General features: G+C 45.8%; 1 protein-coding gene across 1 annotated transcript in view; it reads left to right on the forward strand.

The window, feature by feature from the left end:
• Positions 1-8,576: 8,576 nt before the first annotated feature.
• Positions 8,577-21,827, forward strand: part of Cnga (Cyclic nucleotide-gated ion channel subunit A) — a 123,771-nt gene continuing 110,520 nt past the window's right edge. Inside the window, exon 1 of the mRNA XM_077703126.1 lies at positions 8,577-8,640. The gene's annotated coding sequence lies outside the window, so the exon portion shown is untranslated. The remainder of the gene's footprint in view (positions 8,641-21,827) is intronic.

The following is a 21,827-nucleotide window of genomic DNA, read 5'->3' on the forward strand; positions in this document are numbered from 1 at the left end:
TGAAGAGAACAGCGACAGTGGCTAGAACGCACGGGAAGGAGACCACTGACGACGATCGGGCCGCGCGGAGGATCGGAACTCCGAATCCCGCAAGATGGCGGCATGGCTATAGCCCCACTGAACGGTTCTCCTACACCACAGCGTGGCTTGAGTGGGAGTTTGTGCCCAACCAATAACAGACAAAAAGCTCCCCTGGTCATCCACCTTAAGTAAGTGAAATATCACTAATTTTTTTAATGAACTGGGAGTTATAGAAATATGGGAGCAACTTCAGACAAAGGCGAAATAAAAGCACATCACGTGAATCTATTACTAGAAATGGAGCTAGACGAACTAAAATAAAATCAGCAACGTACGTGCTTGGCAAATTAGTAACATTTATTTCAATATCAGCTGTGCGGGTTGACAACAAACTACAGAAGGAACTAGCCCAGTTTAATTAGAAGAGTAGGTAATACTGTTAAACATTGTGTTCAACTTACAATCGCTTACGATATATCTTGGACAAAGGAATTTCATTCGCGCGGTTCCTAACATAAATCCTAGTGAATAAAAAAAATGAAAGCAAAGTGTCAAAGTTTGCCGATTCTTGGTATTATTACGACATTTGTATTCCTGAATGAGACTTACTTTTCCTGCCCGAAGATAGTCGCTATTACGCGCCCTGGGAAAATGCTAACGAGGTGTGCAACGCCGCCGCCGCCGCCGCCGCTATGGCGAAAAGAGTGCCTTTTTTTATTGTCTTCGTTCGAGCACTCGATTTTCCGGCAGTGATAACCGCGTCGACACTTAAGTTTAGGAAAAATAAACCCTGTTACGTCAAACGAGCTGAAAGTGCACAGAAAGGCTCCAAATCTTACGGAATAATGGCCGCGTAGTTCCATTTCGTCAGTCTCTTCTCACCTTAACGTCGCCTACACCACCGAGGCATTTTGTGCAAATTTTTGAATCCCGCTAGGGGAAGAAAATTTCCCCCCATTCTTAACAGAAACGCTCTCGGCTGTCTTCCAAACGAGCGTGCCAAGAACCAATGTTCCCAGCGACATTATGCATGGCCGTTGGTGAGAGGGAAAGATAACGGAAGAAAGGTCTGACACGTAAACGGCGTATTTTAAGGCTGCCCGGCATACACTTTGCATGCCTAATTTCACACGTTGCGGACGTACCCCTCGGTGTTCGTTTCTCCGGTAAGACGAAGCAGCGCAGAAATAGGCCATCAACAAAAAGAGGATATATATATATATATATATATATATATATATATATAGATATATATATATATATATATATATATATATATATATATATATATATATATATATATATATATATATATATATATATATATATATATATATACAATAGAAGAAAAACTTCGAACAAGGTAAAAGCACGATTGTGGCCTACGTTTCAGCAAAGAGAACTTGCTGAGGAAAGCAAGTTCTCTTTGCTGAAACGTAGGCCACAATCGTGCTTTTACCTTGTTCGAAGTTTTTCTTCTATTGTGTTCTCTACCATCTTCAAAGCTCTACTACTCCCTGGATTATATATATATATATATATATATATATATATATATATATATATATACAGGCCGCACAGACATGATAATGACGGAAATGCAGAAAAAACTGAAGAATCTCTGCGTATGGCTGCAGATTCAAAATAAAACAAAATTTCATGGAGCTTGCGTGAGCAGCACCGCACCGTTGGAATAGTATGATACCTAGCAAACTAGCAAAAAGAAAAACACACTCCAGGCGACATTAAAGCCCTGCGTGGGGTGTATGGCAAGGTAAGTGTTTTTTTTTTTTTTTTGCTCGGTATGGCTTGCTATGGTCTCTCCGCTGCAAGGAATGAGAGAGCCGCTCAGTCTATTTTGTTCTTTAAAAATTACCTGTGGCCTTTCACCCGCCGCGGTGGCTCAGTGGCTAAGGCGCTGTGCTGCTAAGCACGTGGACGTGGGTTAGATTCCCAGCCGCGGCGGCCGCTTTTCTGATGGAGGCGAAAAGCAAAAATGCCCGTGTGCACGAGACTTCGGCGCACATTAAAGATCCCAGGCGGTCAAAATTAATCCGGAGCCATCCACTACGGCGTGCCTCATCGCCTGCGTTGGGTCGGCGCGTTAGAGCCTACAATCAATCAACCTATAGCATTTGTGATATAGGTACAAAAACAAAAAACTAATACAGACAGTTTTTGCTTGATAAGTTTGCATTATTCTTCTTGCTCCTAACTGATAAATTTTATATAAGCACGAAATTATATAAATTACAATTTATCAAAATATTTACGTAACGTACCCATGCGGCCAACATATCTCCCTAGGTGCCAGCCATCTTTGTTTTTTGGTAAAGTACGAGACGGCAGCAACATGACAGGCCGCTGTTGTGTTGCTTCGGAAAGTATTTATTTTTAACACGAGGCTCCTTCTGTTATTAATATTTTACACTGCATTGTTTTTGATTGTTGGAATTCAATTTGCCGAACTCATGTGTGATTTCATATTTTTCTCTTATTTATAGCTACCTTACCTATAGCTTCCTCGGAGAGGTCAGGAAACCAGTAAAACAAGCAAGAAGTACGACTATATTTCGTAGTAGCATTGGGTAAGCGGTTATTCCGTTGCTAAACGTTTTCGTAAGCTTGTGCGACACTAGCGTTCACGGAGCATAAGTCAGTGGTTTTTGGGGCCCTTCTGTACTTCGTTAAGGCTTCCATGGTTGAGAAGAAATCGTAAAAGCAGACTTAGAGCTATCTGGGCAAAAATCTGCGGTTAATCTCTTTTCCTTCGTTCCTCTTTGTCATCCAATTGTTAGCCGCGCGAAAACGACAAAACATATTATGTGGGTTTATTGATAGCGGACGCCAGATTCCCGAAGCTTACCTGAGCTCAAATTATTTCAGCTACGGAGGTGTCTTTGCCATAAAAAGAGTTTTTTGGAAAAAGAGCGTGATTTAAAAAAAAATTGGGAGGTTTTTTCTCATGTACACTCCTTGATGAAGCTATGTTTAAACTTTTGGGAGGGCGGCTAAATCAAGTGAGGAAGAGTCAGACAGATAGAGCAAAAAAAAAAAAAATCACGCCAGGGAATGTAAATGAAAGCGGTCGTGACATGCCTTTCACATGAAATGTGTACAGCGATTTTTTGTCGTGCACTATGGCGTTGGAAACATAGTTTGTGCAAACTTTTCGCTGTAACAATTTCAAGCAGTTGCGTGCCAAGGTTTCGCAAAAAGAATGCATTTTTATATGAAAATACCTTGGTTATTTCTGTAGTTTTCTTCGAGTCAACAAGGCACGGCAAGCATTGCCCTTCGAAGGTTTTATTTCCTTGAGAATTTCTGGGTAATTTATTTTTGTATATCTGCTGATGTTCAGTTGTGCGAGTTCGGATTTTTTGTTTTACTTTTGTGCCCCATTGATGCAAATTGTTTGTACTGATCTTACCCAGAATTTCACAACAACTAGAATTACTTGGAACAAATGCAGTGTGGCAGGCACCATCCGCCGCAATGCCTTTGCCTTTACTGACACTAGACACCCCAGAACAGCTTCTCCAAAGGAAAGGAGATCTTCGTCGCGCCACACAAGCTCTAATTCCGCCATGTGGAACGGACCTCCCTAGCAGACTCGGTCGCTTGGAGGAGGTCTTGCTGCGAAGACTTCGTGTTGGTGTAGCCCTCTCTCCCGCTGTTACCCGGGAGTGGCCACCATGTTACCATGCCCCGTTCGCACAGAACTGCCCCTTTTGCACGGCTCCTGCCGAAGATGCGGACACTGAACATTTGCTGTGGACTTGCCCTTCGTTGGAAGCGGCCAGAACACGACACCTTCGAGGCACAGGCCTCCACCCTGGCAGACCACCTGACCTTCCTCGGTGGATTTGGGGACCCCATCATCGCTCCCTCCTTGCGTTTCTTCGTGAAACGGGAGTTCATCATTACCTGTGACATAGTATTTATGCTAACGGGCATACTATCGCAATAAAAAAAAGTAGCATTACTTAAATTTTCACTTCCATGATGAAGCCACATGGGTTTACTAAAAAGGCTGTTGTCAACAACCTAACCTAACGGCTCCGATGAAAGGGATCTTGAAGTTGCGTGAAATCTAACCATCGTGCCAGGGAGCCAGTAATCAGCTGCACAGATGCTGAATGCAGGAGTGCCTAAATGTAATGCCTTGGATATTTCAACCAAACTTGGATATTTCAACCAAAAAAAAAGTTCTGGATCGCGCACGATCTAGCCAGTAACTGCTTTGACAACGAAAACAGTAGGCAACATGCTGTTTCCTGCCTCCATTGCTACCTGTATAGCATAAAAAAGCTCCGAAAGGCCGGTAGGCTTAGTGGCTGCCCGCACTGAATGAGGCGACTTCGGGGCGCCGGGGCATTCGTAAAGCCCCGCTGCCGAGTGGGCTCAGGTGTTATCCCGGGGCTCTTTGCGGGATGAGGATGGCTGGAAGAGAACCGTCTTTTCTGTGGCCTGAGTATCGAACAGTTAGAGGGGAAAGTGGGACTGAAGAGGTGAAGAGGCACCGATGCTCGAATCTTGGCCTCCCGTTTTGCGCGATCTGCTTATCGGCCCCTGGCCAGTCCGTGTGTAATCCTGGCGTGGCCTTTCGTAATTCCTTCTGATCGCGCTGGTTGGGACGCTGCTATAATATCTGCGCGCTGAACTTTCCGAGATATGACCTACCACTCTTTGGGACACCCCCTATGGTCAACGTTCAGAAGTGGTACGTAAGTACACTTATACTCACGGATACGGGAGTAACAGCTTCGCGAGGTGGGCAAGCGCCTTTCAGTGTATTAAAAAAAAAACGAAATAAACATGTCTGATGAGTTCGCTTGAGTCCGACGGCGTACTTGGTACCAAAATTGAGGTGTGAACCACTTTTTCTCTACTTGGGGAACGTTAAACGGCTGACAAATACGCACACGTATTATGCATCTTTCTGGATGCTTTTGAAGGACCCCGTTGGGTGGTGAAACATTTCAAGGCACAGCCATTACTTTGCTTGAAGCATTTTTTTTTTTTTGCAATTTCAATGTTCCCACAGGCTGTGCTATTTGATTTCGCAACACGTACTGGCAGATAAAAATAAGAATGGTTATTTTCAGATTCTCTGCTACTAGAAGAGAAGGGAAAAACTTAGAGTCACATCCCCCCCCCCCAAAAAAAAAAAAAAAAAAGAAACGACCGCATGTGACGGTAGAAATTATAAATGCTGTCTTCTGGCACGTCTTGTTCGTATTAATCATGACGGGCTCCAGGAATAATTTAGGGGTATTTATTTTTTCGCTTACAACACGAACATACAGGAAATACCACTTAATAATTCAGCAATTTAAAACAACAGACTGTTGATATGTTTAGCACATATTTTCTTAAAACCAGCGGTCCTCCGATTCTGGTGCAAAATTTTAGACCGCATCCAGGACAACTTTAAACGCAAAAATGAAAAGCTCCAGTCCATATGAAGTCGAGCACTGAGATCATAATTACGGAGCAAATTTAGTTTTATGACTGTCAAAAAAAAAAAGAAGTAATGCTCAGAAACACGCACTCACATCCACAAGCATTGAATATTACACACACCAACGTAAAACGAAAACTTATACTTGTTCTGCTAAGGAGAGGAAGCGTGGTCGGCAAAGTTACTTGAGCTGGCGCAAATCCTTTCTCAGATCTCGTTAGCGGACTGGTGAAGTCGTCGATGGGATGAACACGCCCCCGTTTCCGCAGCGGTAGCCTTCATCTCTCGACCATGTAAATAAGCTACTAGTTAGATAAACATTCGGAAAACCCTTCCAGCCCTGAAGGAGGGGATTAGCCGCACTCAATCACTTTTTACAACGTATCAGTACTAAATATGCAGGAGAAGTGAGGACACAGGGCTTTTTTTTGTGAAGCACGTCCGACTTCTGCTAGTCTTTCTTTGCTTGAGTGGCACCGGCGATTGAGGTCGAACAGAGCAAGTACTGCAGCCAGACTGCTAGGATGGCTGCTTTTTGAGAGTTGTGAACTCTGTTCAGTAATCACAAAAGCGTATTGTTATGCCACCACCAACCAACGCTGATTTTTAAGGCTAAATAAGTTCTTTTTTTCCTTCCTGTTAGGTTTGTTCGTATTTCTGAGGCTAATAATTCCTGCCAGTAAAGGTTAGCTACTTTTCAATATAAAGACTAACAACAAGTTTTCGTTACCTATGGCGCCATCGCAACCGAGAAAAGCGATTTTTGTTTGACGAAAAATTAACCGATGTAATTTCAAAAAAACGCGGCGAAGGTTGAAGTTTTGCTGCCCACATTGCGGCAGCAATTACATCACGTTACTAAAACTCATAGCTTTTGTTTTACTTTCATTAGTACCTCTCTAATGAAGACTTTAGAGGTCGATGGCCGGGGACCCAAAGCGATTACGATTATCTAATTTCCGTCCTTAAGTTTTAATCTATAATGCAGCTCATAAGTGGTGTCAACCAGGCACAACGCAACTATGTATGGCGCGCTTCGAAAGTTGCATGCAGTCGAGTGAAAGCGCCCCATTGCTACTACAGATTTGCCCACCACGTAAAGGAAGTCAATGTAACCCTTCGTCCCCCCCCCCCCCCCACACACACACATACGCACGTGCACACATGCACACGTTCTTTCCCAATGATTCGTGTGTGTTAGAGTCATAGAAACACGGGAAGATCACATGTGCTCGAAGCAGACGTAGAACCAAATTCGTTCAGTCGTGGCTCTTGATTGAAAACAGAGTTCGTCAGTCTGTGGTCCTAGCTTGTCTTATTTCTCTGTAGCTTCTGCGTACTTCCGACACCGTTATCCAGCTTAGGCGCTGAGTTACTCACTTCACTATCTAAAGACCTTGCACTCGCCCTTTCAGAGACAAAACTACTCTCAGTATATATAGGGTTTCCTGCCGAACCAGAACTCAACCCTTCTCGACTGCTGCTATTTGCCCAATCTATCGGTATAGAGCAGACACGTCAGCCTTATTTGCTATACAAAAAAAAAAGAACACTGTCAAGCAGTGTTTGTTCCTGACTTTGGCATTGAACAAGCTGCACAGAACGAACCGACTCATCTAGGCAATGCACCTTCAAGCTATCAGTCTTTTCTGGGGATTTATCAGCCCATTTAAGGGCGACCATAAATACGAAAGACTTAAGGCTTTGCGCTTAGTGTTAAGCACACCATTGGTGGCACGACGGGGAAATTTCTCGCCGTAGCCTGCCAACCGCATTACAGGAAGTTGCAGGCCTACTAGCTGTGCGCTACCGAAGGATGGCGAATTGCGTGGTAACCCTATTGTCGACGACTAAGCTCGGAAACTCGTGGGAGCAGGAAAGCCAATACAGCCACCTTCTTGTAGACACAAACGCGGCGAAAGATGAATTAGTAAGACTTACACGCTTACTCCAGAGGTGTCGCGCTTTGCTGTTTGTGAAGAACTTGGCTCGAGATGATGTTCCGGCGTTAAGTCATGGCGGGTTGCCCGTTGCGGAAAGCGGGGCTGTTTGTAATAACACGAGGCGCTTGGGCGGCAGATGTTTTCGGCCCTATAGTAAATGTATACCCCTCTTATTTCATTGGCTTAGGCCTTTAGCCAAGCCCCTCCTTTTTTTCCTAGTCGTTCACCCTCTTACCTATGGCAACTTCGTTGAAGAATGCTCTAGTTTACCATTATGTCTAACATTTCTCACCCTTCATATTACGTGCGCTTTTGTGCTTAGCGCGTTACTGTACTGTTCTGGCGTCATCATCCTGCCTGTTTATCGCCGCGTTCTTCCAACTAGCTTCTGTGTTTGTCGTAATTAGGCGCTTTTTAAAACCATACTAACCTATAAATAAAACTTTTTTTGTGTGCAACTAAGAAGAAAATTTCCGGTCGCGTGACTACTTAATTCTACTACCACCCTTTTCGCAGACTAGCATGCTTGAACTTGGATGGATTGTTTGTTGTAAATAAATTCACCCATTCACAAAATGCACAAATTTGCTAAAACAAACTTAACACATAAATCAACAAAAGCCAAAGTTGAAGTCACGAAATTGCACGTACCTGCCTTATCCAGCGCCATCACGCGGCTAACTAAAAAAAAACAACAACAGGAAAGCGAGAAACAAGACAGAAACTGAAAACGATTTACGCAAATCACAAAGGTGCCGCTATTATGTCATTCACACTCACGCGATTATTCAAAATGAAAATATGAAATCACAATGGTCTATCATCCTTCGCCGTAACGTGGGTAATAACGGAAGCAAAAAAAAAAAAAATGCGTTCTCGGGCGCACGTGTTCCATCAACGCCACCAAGGAAGCGTAAGGTTGGTGAAGCGGAAGAGTAGTGTAAGAATGCTTCCGTATTGAAAAAAACAATTCTTAGAATTTCATTAGGGTAGGGTGGCTTTGAAATAAAGCAAATCGGAGTGATCGGTCAAGGATATCCTGCTGGGAAAAGGAAGCTTGCGATGAAAAATACAGAGCAGCCATTCCCTCCAGGAGGGGCAACGTCCGGCGATAAAGAGACGCTGCTACTGTTTCCGCCGTTGAGACCACTCGATGTTGCTTGTCTGTCTACTCTTAATTCTCTGGACGTCGCTGCTGGTTCCACTGCTCATGTATGTACACGGGGATCCCTGCGTTTTCTGGGGATTGAGCGCATGCTTTTCCGAGTGACTGATTCCGTTACAAGTGCGAGTGGTGGCACCCTTGTCCGCTTGACTGATTGAAAAGGTACCGAAGTGTCACCTGAAAACATTCATAACTTACATTAATAAGTCATGTCAAAGTGCGAACTTTTCAGCAAGTTTCTTCATTTTTGCTCGAAATTCTGCTGCTGCGCCGGAATTGCTGCCTAACCCGCCATCAAAACCAGTAGTGCAAACATACACGTTTGTAAATTCCATGCCAGTCTAACACTGCGTTATGGCGTTCCGTTCAAGCGGGTTGCTGTCATACGGCCACTACTGCGTTGGTTCAGGGGCATTCTGTTGACTTTTATTTGCGCCAAACACAACTTTACTTGCCGGTCACACAGGCGTAAGTTTGTGAAGGGTTGAGGTTTGAAACTGATGACGGGTTTTAAAAAGCCGTGATGTGTGCATTCATCGCAAGCTCTTACTCCCTAGTACATCACGTCTTTGCCCTGTAGATAGGTCATCCAGCTGTCAATGGTCCGCTTGTAGACGGAAGTACCGTAGTTCTAGTGCTTATTTTAAAGCCGATAGTCTTTCTTGGGCTACTTGAACGCGAAAATTTTGGTCTGTCTGTCTGTCTGTCTGTCTGTCTGTCTGTCTGTCTGTCTGTCTGTCTGTCTGTCTGTCTGTCTGTCTGTCTGTCTGTCCGTCTCTCTGTCTGTCTGTCTGTCTCTCTGTCTGTCTGTCTGTCACATGATTCATGCGGCCGGTCAGAGTGAAACAGGATATGCCCAATAGGTTTATACACACATTCCCAAATCTGAACGTCTAAGTCCGGTGGCAAGGTTCATACTTGTCAACATTGTTGAACAAGAACAAAAAACGCCAATATTAGGTAAAAAATCAAACCTTTAGTAATATTTGCAGTGTTCCTTTATTAAAAATTCATGGATGCTCGATTTTTTGCGATACATACACTGCAGAAATGAGATTAACCCATTCGCCTGCGGTTACCCGCGCCACTAAAGCTCCTGGCGGAATTTTAAGAAATCAAACGGAAAGGATCACAAAAGGTTCTACTAGCTAGGTTCCACGTTCCACTTGCAACGCACATGGAGCCGGGCGCCATGGTTCTAGAAACGTTGTAGTAGAGTGCCTCGATTCACGCGCGTCTCCGCCGTACGGCAGCGCTGGCATCGAGGCACACGGCCTGGATCAGTGGAACGCGGTAAATTTAAATTGAGTTGAGCAAATTTCTAGCTTGTTATCTTGGGAGGAGCGCGACGGGAGATTAACATAGTAAGAGGTGAACGGGAAAGAGAAGGGTGGCATTTACTTTCAAATGCGCCCGACGACTATCTTCTTTCGCCGACATTTACAACGAAAGGAGCAGATGCACGGCCAATTTTTTTTTTTTAATTTTAAAATGGTGAAAATATTTTTCAGCTCAACTCAACGTGCACACATACGTTTTGGGACGCGAAGGCTGCGTACGTCTCTCTTCCCCTCCCTCTCGTGCTCGTGGTGCTTAGGACATTAGACGCGAGTTCGGCGACAATAAAGTTATGCGAATTATGAGAGCAATTGGCTCGACACTACCAATATGCGGAATACCCTCTGCATGTCAGCGGCTTCTGTGAAGAGAACTTAAAAAATAGCTGCGGTCAGCAGCCGATCAACACGTCACGTGCTTTAGTACATGCCAAATAATAATTTTATGGTCTTAGCAAACATGAACAAAAAATAGATGCTAAACACAATACTAATGTATCGAGTGCATTTAGAACAGCGCCGAAAACTATATAATTTGCCGCCTGATAGCGAGTTTTTCAAAGCATAGTCTTCCAAATTTTCTAGTTATATAAAGTACCAAGAATGCGTTAAAATGCAGCTTTATTACTGTCACTCCTTGCAAGATGGGACGATTTAAAATAGCGTGTTGTGATGTTGTGAAGAAGTAAGCAAGAAAGCTCGAAAGACATTATACAATACTGCAAATACATATTGACTACAAGCTTTTGTGATTAGAAGAAGTGATTGAACAGAAGAAACAAAAAACTGCGTTCTTTTTTGCACAGTTACAAGGGCATGGAAGTCATATGCAATTTACTTTCAGAAAGCTTTTATTATGTGCTAAACAGCCGCTTAAAGCTGGAGAAAACTGCGCTATTTTGCTTTCAGTTGTATGAAATTAAAAACAAAAGAAATGATATTTTTAATTTTATTTTATGAACATTTATGCACATTTGGAAGGCCGTAATGCTCCACTGTCCTCGTGTTCCGCCAAACATACATTCTCCTTCGTCGATATGCGCCAGTAACCACACAATAATTTTTACGTCCTCCCTTGAGCAACTTAAAAAATTACGAAACACGAAGAATAGGGTGCTGGAGCTTAGACGAAACAACCTGAGAGAGAGGGGGGGGAGAGGGACAGAGAGAGGGGAGAGGGACAGAGAGAGAGAGAGAGAGAGAGAGAGAGAGAGAGAGAGAGAGAGAGAGAGAGAGAGAGAGAGAGAGAGAGAAGAGAGAGAGAGAGAGAGAGAGAGGCAGGGGTGGGGGATGCGCAGGATATAAGTGATGAGTGGAGACAAGCGTGGATTAGGCTTGGCAGCGACGTTGCGAGGAGAACGATCGGAGGATAAAGAAGTAGGTACAAAAGAGAACGGAACGGCTCCTCGCAACAAGCGTAGCGTGGTTGACGCGATGATAACACCCAATGTTGCGGGGAGCTTCTGACACGACAGGATGTCAGGGAGCATATTGCAGCCTGCCATACTAGAACCGCGGGTTGTGCACGCGGCCACAGAAGGGGGAAAGCGGAGAAGCGGCTTACTGGAGACGAGCGGTTTTGGCGCCGCAAACACCCTCTTCCTTTGTGCGGAGCACAGGAGAATGCACTTCGAAAATGACGGCTTGTGGTGGCAAGGAAATGAAGACCAAGTGACAAGCATAACCGAAGAAAGCTCCAGCAAAGAGACATGCCAGCCTTTGCTCAAAGCTGGGCGCGATGAGTTCCTCGGGAATTTTGTATAAAAAAAGTACTCTTTTCAGAAACCCACAATTGAGCCAATTCTGATTTTAGATACAGAAAGCTTATTCAAATACAGAGTGAACCAGAAATCTTTGTTAAAAAATTAGAAATCTATCCGCAAAGAAGTGTCCTGGGTGACGGTCTATGTCTATAGATTTATTCTCAGGAACCCGATAAATACATTTCATAAAATTGCTTTTTCCAGATTAACGAAATCATTTAGCCTTAAGGCTACGTATAATATAAAGCACACAGGACACTACAAAGGAGGCTAGGAATGAGGCCTGAACGTAAGGTCATATTATTAGGCAATTGTCATGTACAGCCGCCCAATTTCTACCAATATCACGGGAGCGTAGACCGTTCCGTCGATCAGCGCCGTATGATGGGGCGATACGACAAACTCGCCGAAAGTACACGCATGCGTTTTAAGCGAAGGCCGCTGGTGCCGTCGCCTGCTAGGCTGTTCCAAGAGCACACAGCCACCCCGCACTGCTGTTACCAATCGCTTTCACTTGCCCTCTTCGTACCGTTAACGGCTGGTTGGAGGGCAGTGTGATAAGCGTATAAAAAAAATTGGGGGCGGCCGTCTGCTCTTGGAGCAGCTTAGCGGACGACGACAGCAGCGGCTTTTCATTAATGCGCATGCGGCTACTCTCGCAGGGTTTGTCGTATCGCTCCATCATACAGCGCTGATCGAACGAACAGTCGACGCTCCCGTGATATTGCTAAAAAATTGGCCGGGTGTACAACAGAAAACGAGGGCCGTATGTGTAGTTGAGTAATGTTTGTCAGCGCAACGCCGCCTGTATTAACATTGCCTGACGCGTCGCGCGCTTTTCAATGGGAAGGGTAGGTACGCTTAGTTCAGGCACTGATCCGCTATGTGGCGTGTGCCGGCGGACATTTCGCCTTACGTCACTGCTCGCGAGTTGCGAACGCTGCACCCACTTCTACGACGTGTGTCTGTCAGCTTGCCTGTTGGGCTTCAAGGGCCGTTTCGCTTACATCTTAGCCGTGACAGGGCGCTAGTTCTGTGATCTCGTTCAACGTGTCGCTCGCTTCATACTTGCTGCATTTTTCCTAAGATAAAGACGGAGGCGGACTGAAATAGTCTAAGAACATACTGATTGTCGGGTAGACATATAGCTAACAGAAAAACCATATTTTCGGATGGGGCAGCCATTATTTTACTGATATTTTTCTTTCTGGAGTATTTAGAGAAGAAAAAATTGCGTGCACGTTTTTTGTTCAGGCGCTTACTTCTGCGATTACTTTCCAATAATATCACGTGCTTGTAAACTTCAGAAAATTACAGGAAAGAAAAGGATAAGCAGCTGCGATCCCGCCACGCTGTCCGGGCGCTTCTACAGTATAATCCTCAATTTTAGAAGTGCGTACCGATGCGGAGTGCGAACAGGGGGGTCAAAACAATACCTAAATGCGGAGGGGATAGAGGGGGGATGCCCCACTCAGAAAATATCAGGGCCTGTGATCCGAGTAGATAAGCGCGCAAAGCCGGCATCAGCCTGCGGCAGCGCAAGAGATTTTGTTTCGTGACAAAGGAAGTTTTATCAGTGACAGACCAAGACAGACAGGCATGGTGAAAAACAAGAAGGCGTAGGAGCGCCGCCTCGGGAACGCTAACCAAACTTTCCACTATTTTGCATAGTTTCCGAGAAGCGGCGCTGGCTGGCGGACACGAAAGCACGCTGGAAGGCTATGGAGCGGGGAAGGGTAGGAGAGAGCAACAGGAGAGTGGCTGTTTGGCCATTTTTCGCTCACGCGTTAGGCACTGTTTATACAGGCGGCGTTGGTCAGCGACATCCCGTTTTCAAGTCAGTGCAGGTCGGTCGCTTCCTGTTACAGCTAGCGCCATGTAGTGGTTAGCCATGAACCCTGCTGCTATCTTCGTGATCAACTGCTAAGACGAGCAGGGCTTTCGGACTCTGTGTCATAGCGAGTAGCGCCATGACTTCTAACGCTTACATGCTGGGTTCGAGTCAAATAAATGTACCTTTAATTTTATTTAGGGGTGCTCTTTTTAGTGAAACAGATTGCTCCCTTACATCAGTTCTAGGCAATTTTTTTTGTAAATAAGGCTGGTTTAGCATATTTTAGGTTAGCGTAGCTGTGGAGAGAAACCTGTCACCACGTTTAATTAAAGTTCTGCATCGCACCGGAAGTTCCCGGGCTGCACTCACTTAGAAATGGAACGCCTTTGCTTTCCAGATATGAAAAAAAAAAGAAAAAAAAAAAGCAATTCAAGCCGTTCCACTCAATGCGGAAACTGTGGGAAGTGCGGAGCAGTGAACCACCATAATGGGATGTAGCGCCGATATCCGCTCACTGCTATACTACCCACCACGCTCTTCGCCGCCCTGTCTCACTCCTCTCTTGATGAAGGAAACATAGGTTTGTCCAATGCAATTCAAAGTTCCCGCCTTCTCAGTGCTCGCGCGCCTCCTGCCTAAAAGTGCGCCAGCGGGAGTGTTCTTTTTCCGCTTGCTTTTCCTCCAGCTCGTGCCGGCGCCGTCGGCGCGTGTGAGTGAGTGCTTCATTGATTGATTGTAGGGTTTAACGCACCGACGCAACACAGGTGATGAGGCGCGCCGTAGTGGTGGGCTCCGGATTAGTTTTGACCCCCTGGGGATCTTTAACGTGCGCCGAAATATCGTACACACGGGCGTTTTCGCTTTTCGCCTCCATCAGAGAAGTGGCCGCTGCGACCGGGAATCGAACCCGCGTCCTTGTGCTCAGCAGCACAACGCCTTAGTCACTGAGCCACCTTAGCGGGTAGTGCTTTATTGATATAGAAAGTGTAAAAGTGTACTGGGGATATTTAGTACTCATTGGGAGTTCATCCCTTCCGTCCCCCACCCCCCCTTCGGCGGCACCGCACGCCGCAGTTTGGAACGCACCAATTTTTTTCTTGCAATAAAGCGCTAAGTTTGGCGAGTTAGTTACTAACTAGGGAATTCATCGTACTAGAGAACATTAAGACAGGGTCACGGCTAAAGAGGAGACGAAACACACGCTAGACTGGCGTGTGTTTCGTCTCCTCTTTAGCCGTGACCCTGTCTTAATGTTCGTACGATGAATGCCGTAGTTTTCTTGCACTGCCACCTTCTTTGCGCTTACTATCGTGAAAACCAATTCAACGGCCGTTCCTAACTAAATAAACGCAGTCACTGCCGGTTAATTACGTATATTTGGCCTCAAATGTTTCAGCAGTTTTCGTTGCATAAACGACGGGGAGATCTATGACAAGCGCTAGCGGTGCACGGGTTTCAAACGGTTATGGCTATATAAACCGCTTGGTTTTCGAAGTCTCTGTGAGACGCTGGTACGACGGTGCGCCGTGGGGCTCTACTTGGCTTGGGTACAACGATCGAGCTATGACAAGGCGAGCCCCTAAAGTTATCTGCACTGACAGCGCTTCCGACGTGCGCAGCGCTTTGACGTTGTTTGTGCGTCGTACTGTGCGGTGGCCTCGGAGATTTTCGTTGCCCTTAAGAAGTGTTTCGGCCCCCCTTGCGATGGGAACAAGTTGCGCCCAGTAAGACGCCCGTTTCAAGAGGTGCGCTATTTCAATGGCTGAAAAAATCAGCAATCAGCTGATGCCCGAAGACTTGACGTATCGACCATCCTCTGATGGCGGCTCCAGAGGTAACGCCTTTTCACGTGCGAACCCAGCCGAAAAGGCTTCCATTGGCTTCGCTATGGCCACCACGTCGAATTGGGGAAGCATGTTGCTGATTTCGTCATGGAACAGTGCAACCATGTCTTGAACTGATTGAAAGTATTGAACTGATGCATCTCAAAACAAGCAGTGTCAGCCGACAGATGGGCATCCCGCGAACAAAGTTCAAAGCGTCGCAAGTGGTGGTCTAGTCACAGTGTTTGAAAACTAAATGTTCTTTTCCGTTCGTCCACTGGCCACGCGTGAGTACTTTGTCGGTTTTTATTTTTATTTTTGCTTAACACGACAAAGTCACCCCTCGCGTTACTTTCGCGGTTTTATTTTTTATTTCTGGGTGCAATAAAAAGTTGCCCCTCGCTTCACATTCGTGGTCACGTACAATCGAGTGAATACGGTACATACGCGCCGTATGTACATACACACAAGCCACGACGAAGTTCCCCGTTTGGCGGGTTCCCTAACAGCAGCACCAACGCTGGCAAGTAAACATCTGTTACTCCTCCTCCTTTTCTCTGTCGTTTAAAGGGACCCTGCAACACTTTTTTCAACTTTTTTGCGAAATCCTAAATGCTTGCAGAACGTAGTCAACTAAGACATCCAGTGCTTAGTTTAGGAGGTCGTAAAGTACCTCGGCAAAAAATTATTGCTCTATGCCCAAAATATAACTTAGAAACTTGCTCAGAAAATTTTTCTCTCTTTCACGGCCTCGGAGTTCTTCGACCGTTCTAATTACATTTTTGCTGTGGTGTAACAGCTATTGGGCGGCTTTCCTTCAGTTATAGGAGTGAATGCATTCGATAGCCACTTTATAAAAAAGGCCACGAAGGCCGAGCAGAAATAGAATGCGTATCTGCTGCGACGAGCAAATCACGCAGTGCCGCTCCGAGCTGGCGATATAGGTTTCCCTGTGCTTGCAGACGTGACGGAAAGAGTGAAAGCGTTTATCGGAAGTGTTGCAGAGTCCCTTTAGGCCTTAAAACATCCCCATCATCTCAACGCGCAACTCACATTTATGACTTATTATTAACGATGACGCGTAGGCGAGAGCTTGTGATTACCACCTCAGAATTGAATCACAAGCGCTCGCAAGAATGTAATAACAAGAACTTAATCACAAGAGGAGGGCCCTGTGTCTGGACCCCTTTTTTTCGAAATGGAAAAGAGAATTTTTTGTTCCTATTACTTAGCCCAACAGTGCATGCGCCGTGATACCGGCGTCGGACACACGCACACGCACACATGATGACAGAGTCACGATAAGGAAATGTTACCCGTAGAAACACCCATGATAAACAACTAACAGTTGTCGTCATAAGGAAACCAAATCCGGGCCACTGCAGTGTCGAGCGCACGAAGCAGCGTGTTGTCCCCTCCAAAAGGATGCATGGGTGGCACTTAGGAGCTTGTCACGAAAGCAAACACAATGGCTAGTACACAACGCGCCTGTTTACCAAGTTTCGCTGAATAATTATAAGTGCTTATTTTCTCTGTTTCTCGCTCTCCGTGGACCACCTAAAACATCCGTAGCAGTAGTGGCAAAAGCTGCTTTGGCGTGTTGTTTACCAATTATCGAGAGGACGCGGAAGCACTTATTATGTAAATTACTTCGCGCACTTCAAGGATTTCGTAACCTTAAGTTCTGACACCAGCTGAAAATTCAATAAAATGTGGTACAAACAAAGCAAAGTTGAGAACATGAACAGGTGTTGAAAGAAAAAGCAAAATAAAGACGCCTCCTTCTAGCCTGTTATCATAAACAAGCACAACGTTTTCCTTTTTTTTCAGTGAGGCTCCCTGTATGTTACCCTATAACGACAGCGAGGAGCAAAGTTATAAAGTATACTCTATATTCGAATTATAAAGTATACTCTATATTCGAAGAAACAATCAATTAAATTGGAAAGAAGGCAGTCCAGAATGTGCTATAAAGGTGCATCAGTGCTACTTCTGTCTCTATAGGCATCTCCCTCCTGCTCGTACAAGCGACATTCCGATCTGCGTTTAGCATTAGTAAAATCAGTAAAAAGCTTTCTTGTTTTTTTTTACCCTACGTATGTCTAGCAATCATGGCTGTTAAGGACACCTGTAACGCCAAACTTTCAACGCCTAGTAATACAAGCTACATGTTCTGTTAGAAAACAACACGGGGGAAAGATTTACTCCTGAGCTTTTACGTTCCAGATAGCACCGAAGGACGAAATCGCGCTACAACGAGTCAAGATACTTTTGAATCGCATCTTTTCGGAACCCCATTTCACCCCACGCCTAATAAGCACCATTACTCGTTTAAACTAACAGAACAAGCGAAAGAAAGAAAGTCTAAGCCGACGTCCGCTACCTCAACGCCCCATCCTGCGTCTTCTCCACCAGGCTTAACTAGTTTTGCGATGACAGGAAATTCTTCTGACAGAGGTTGGTAAATTTGCACACAGTCTTGAGGAGGGCAAGTCCTCCATCCAGGACCCCATATCCCTTACCAGCGGCTACAGCCCGCTCCACCAGCCGAAGCTGGTCGGACAGGCATGAGCTGGACAGGGCGCGTCCCCAGAGCTGGGGAGAGTTTAGAGGATTCGGTTTGGAGAGAGTTTGGGAGGGGCATCTACACACCGTGTGGGAAGGAGTGAGGTCTGAACCAGAGAAGGGGCCGCTTGGGGAGGTAATTTGGTCGGAGTAGTGTCAAACCCTTTTAGGGTGGGGAAAGGGGTTCGTTGGCAAGGCGTAGTGGTGCACCTGCTCGATAGATAGGTGTCGGTGGGGTTGGGGAAGGGTGCGACTGGCCAGACGCAGAAGTTGTGTAATTTTGGTGTGTGCCAGGAGGGGAGGAAATCTCTCCGAGGCGGCGTTTTCTTCGCTCCTCGTGCGGCGTGTCATTTCTCGCGCGAGGTTGTGCGCGTCTCGTACGCTTTCACTCCCAGATGGGTGGAGTCCATATGCTGTGGATCTGTCGCTGCGGGGGTGGCGGAGTAGCGTTTTGTGGGCCGCAGCGGGAACCGCTCCTGCCTGAAAGTGCCGGTAGATCTGCTGGCTGTCCGTCGCTACTGTAGCAGCCTGGGTAGAGGAAATGGCAAGGGCGATTACCGCCTCTTCAGCTTCAGCTGTTGAGAGTGTTTTGACAGAGTCAGTGATAGCCTGTCCTCCGTGGGCGGGGCTTACTGCCAAGGCGAACGCTGACTAGGAGGGGTATGCTGCCGCGTCAGTGAAGACCGCGTCAGCATCTTGAGTGTACTGCCGTGAGATGGCCTCCGCGCGAGCCTTACGCCCTCCACTGTGGGGCACAGGGTGCGTGTTACGCGGAAAGAGTTGTACTTTAATGAAACACGTTTTGTCACGACTGAAAAGAAAGTTTGCCGACGTGGTATCTGAGTTGCGGCGGTTGTGAACGGTAGGTGATAGAAAGACTACGGCTACTGTTCGCTATCTGTCTAAACGCCACGCCAATGGCAGTCGCAACGAATTTTGGTTTTTGTTTTCGTCGTGATGTATGTGTGCTTTTCTTTTAATGATACGCACGATTGCAAACGAAATCCGCTGTCCGACAGATGGAGGGTGTTGATTGCACGAATCCAATTAAATAAAGTGGTGCACCCTTGTTCTTCATTTTTAAGTACACAATGATCATCCTGCGTAATGCCAAGATAATTGATGGACATCCGGAAAAATTAGATTATTCAGCCAAGAATAACCAAACCAAACAAAGAAGCGCTTTGGAAAAACCATCTTAGGGCGCTCTTTTTTTGTGATGCCGAAGAGGAATTTCTTCGCCGTTCCGGCGGCCTGATTTCATTAGTGAAAACGCTCGTTCCAAAGAGCTAAAGGCGACATAATTGGCTGCTTCGTAAGCCCGTAATGAAAGTGTACCAGCAAATTGGTATTATAACGGGAGCCTAATGGAAGTAAATTAACGTGTAACCAAAAATAATTTCAACGTTTCGACAGGCCCTCTTGCTCTTAGCCTTATTGAATCAAGGCTGTTACTCAAGTAGCTAGCCACGTGGTGATGTTAGAAAGACCGCTTTTTGTTTAAGCTAAATAAAGTGACGTTAGCCTGGAATTAAGATTGCAGTGCAGGCTAATCACGAGTCAAGCTGTTTTCAATACCTTTCCTTTATTACGTCTCGCAGGAAAAAAAATGTACAACAGCGACCCCCTCACGAAACATTTTGTTTTGCCAAGATGATATTGTATCCGACAGTGCCAGTCGGCCAGCCATATTGCCAACAACTACAAAAGAAGAAAGGCTTGTCCCCAGGAAATTATTTGCTTTGATGACTTCCGATTTTCGTGGGTCATCTTTAGAATATCTGTATTGCTTAATGAACATCTATTGTCTATGTGATTTTCTGTAAATAATAACGGAAAAACTAACAAAACGAGACACATAAACAATGCATACAAAAAAAATTTTCAGCCAATTTTTTATAAAATTAGAAGAGATATCTCCACGTGACCGGATAATCATGATGTGCGCAGATAATAAGAGAACGTTCGTTTCTTTCTGTTTTCCTCGAGCGCTTCAGTGTTTTCAGTACGTCACGAACCATGAAACATCCAAAACGGGCTTCCAAGGAAAATACGCCGAGGTAATCAGATATGCGGTTGTAGAAGCTGTACCCGTCGATCAGGTCGGTCATACGCCACTGAACAGACTGCCAACAAGCAAGAAAAGCGTTGCCGGTGCATTGATCGTTTGAGCATTATTTAGCCCGCGAGCAAACATTTGTCCCGACTTAAACTTGAGCCATGCTTTACTTATTAAAGATGCCTAGCGTTATATGTTAATGTATATTGCAATGACATATGTTTCAAATTCTACGTGTCATGGTGCAGGGCCACGGTTGGTTATTTACGGCACGTTGGAAGTTTTTCAAAACGCCGCATTTTGTGCGTCATCTGCTTTCCCAATCCGCATGCAAAAAGGTCACCCCTATCAGGAATCCTAATCCGGGACATCGGCCTGATTCTCAGAAGATTGATTAGGCGGTTTATCACAAATGTCGCACGAAGAAATACAAGTGCTCCGTATTTCCCCGTGCAACACTTCTTTCGCGAAATGACGACGTGAAAAATTACAAGCCAGAGTGAAATACACGCTTAACATGTAGTGCGATGAAGCTTCTACCTTCCGTGGCTACCAAGGTAAGGTAGTGCAACTGGCGTTGCCAAAACGTTCATTTGAACTGGCGCTAAGCATTAAGCTCGCTGTCTGCAAGAATTATTGATGAACATGTATTCAACACTGTGCATTCACACTGCTTGTCATGACGCAAGGGACCACGAATTTTAGATGCGAAGCATCTCATGCTCGGGGCTGTGACCCTCCCTCCCATGTCGTTGTTGTCCGCCGTCCGCACACCCACTACGCATGCCTGGCCAGGCACCGCTGATTATGATTGTGGCAGGATGCCCCTAGGGACTGGCCAACCAAAGAATCCATCACGAAATAGCTTCGCGTTCAACCACCGTCGTCATCTTCCCGTAGGGAAACTCTGAGTACCACACCCCCACTGCGCATGCCTGGCCAGGCACCGCTGATGATGAGTGTGGCAGAATGCCCCTAGGGATTGGCCAACCGATAATGCGAAGCAGCTTAGGGTTAGAGACGCGACGGTAGCCGCCGCATACTCCGCTGGGGGCGCCACTGTAGTTCCGCGATATAAATGACGCGCGCGCGCGCTCCGCTCCCCTCATTCTCCTTCCGCAACGCCGCGATCGAACTGAAAACTAATGGGAACTTGAGTCGACCCCATGGCTGCTTCGCATACTACTCAGGGTTCCCCTACGTGAAGATGGTGAAATTTTTTTGTGCGTGTGAAACTGCAAAGCCTAGCGTAAGGTGGCTGTCTACATGGAATGCAACATACATCGAAAGTAGGTTAGATGACGGAACATATGGGAGAGCAAAAAATGTCTGGCCAAATTCTTACAGCAAACCTGTTGTTATGCCTGTTCCTTCAGTTCTTGCACCCGTGTGGAACGCGAACTTGCGGACTTCTCTGCAGCGTTCAGAACAATTTATGCAAAATTCAAATGTCTTAGGGCCTCCACATATTAATATGCCTTTTATTGCGCTGAAGAAAACGTATTTTCAGCAATGCACTCGTGTTTAGAGGTGAAGCGATCTTTTAAAAAAATCGGTGTAAGCGATGTTTTAGGAAGCTGGCTTTCTCACCTTCGGTGTGTTGCGCAGTGAACCAAAGCCATCTACGGTAGAACTATGGCTACACCCGAACTCTATTCTCCTCTCAATCGCCGCCGCCTGTTTTCCAAGTCGTGTACACTGCTCGTCACGCGTGTCTTCTACCTCTCCCACCCCTTGCCATTTTTGTACTCGAATTTGGAGGGGCGGAAGAGGAGAGGCACGCACGCCCAGGCAGGCTTCATGCGCTCACCGGTGACATACCGTTTTTTGGAGGGGAAGGAGATTTCATCATA

This window comes from Haemaphysalis longicornis, unplaced genomic scaffold, assembly GCF_048455015.1.
Source record: "Haemaphysalis longicornis isolate Haplotype H1 unplaced genomic scaffold, Haemaphysalis longicornis Haplotype H1 scaffold_3, whole genome shotgun sequence".
In the NCBI taxonomy this organism is placed as follows: domain Eukaryota; kingdom Metazoa; phylum Arthropoda; class Arachnida; order Ixodida; family Ixodidae; genus Haemaphysalis; species Haemaphysalis longicornis.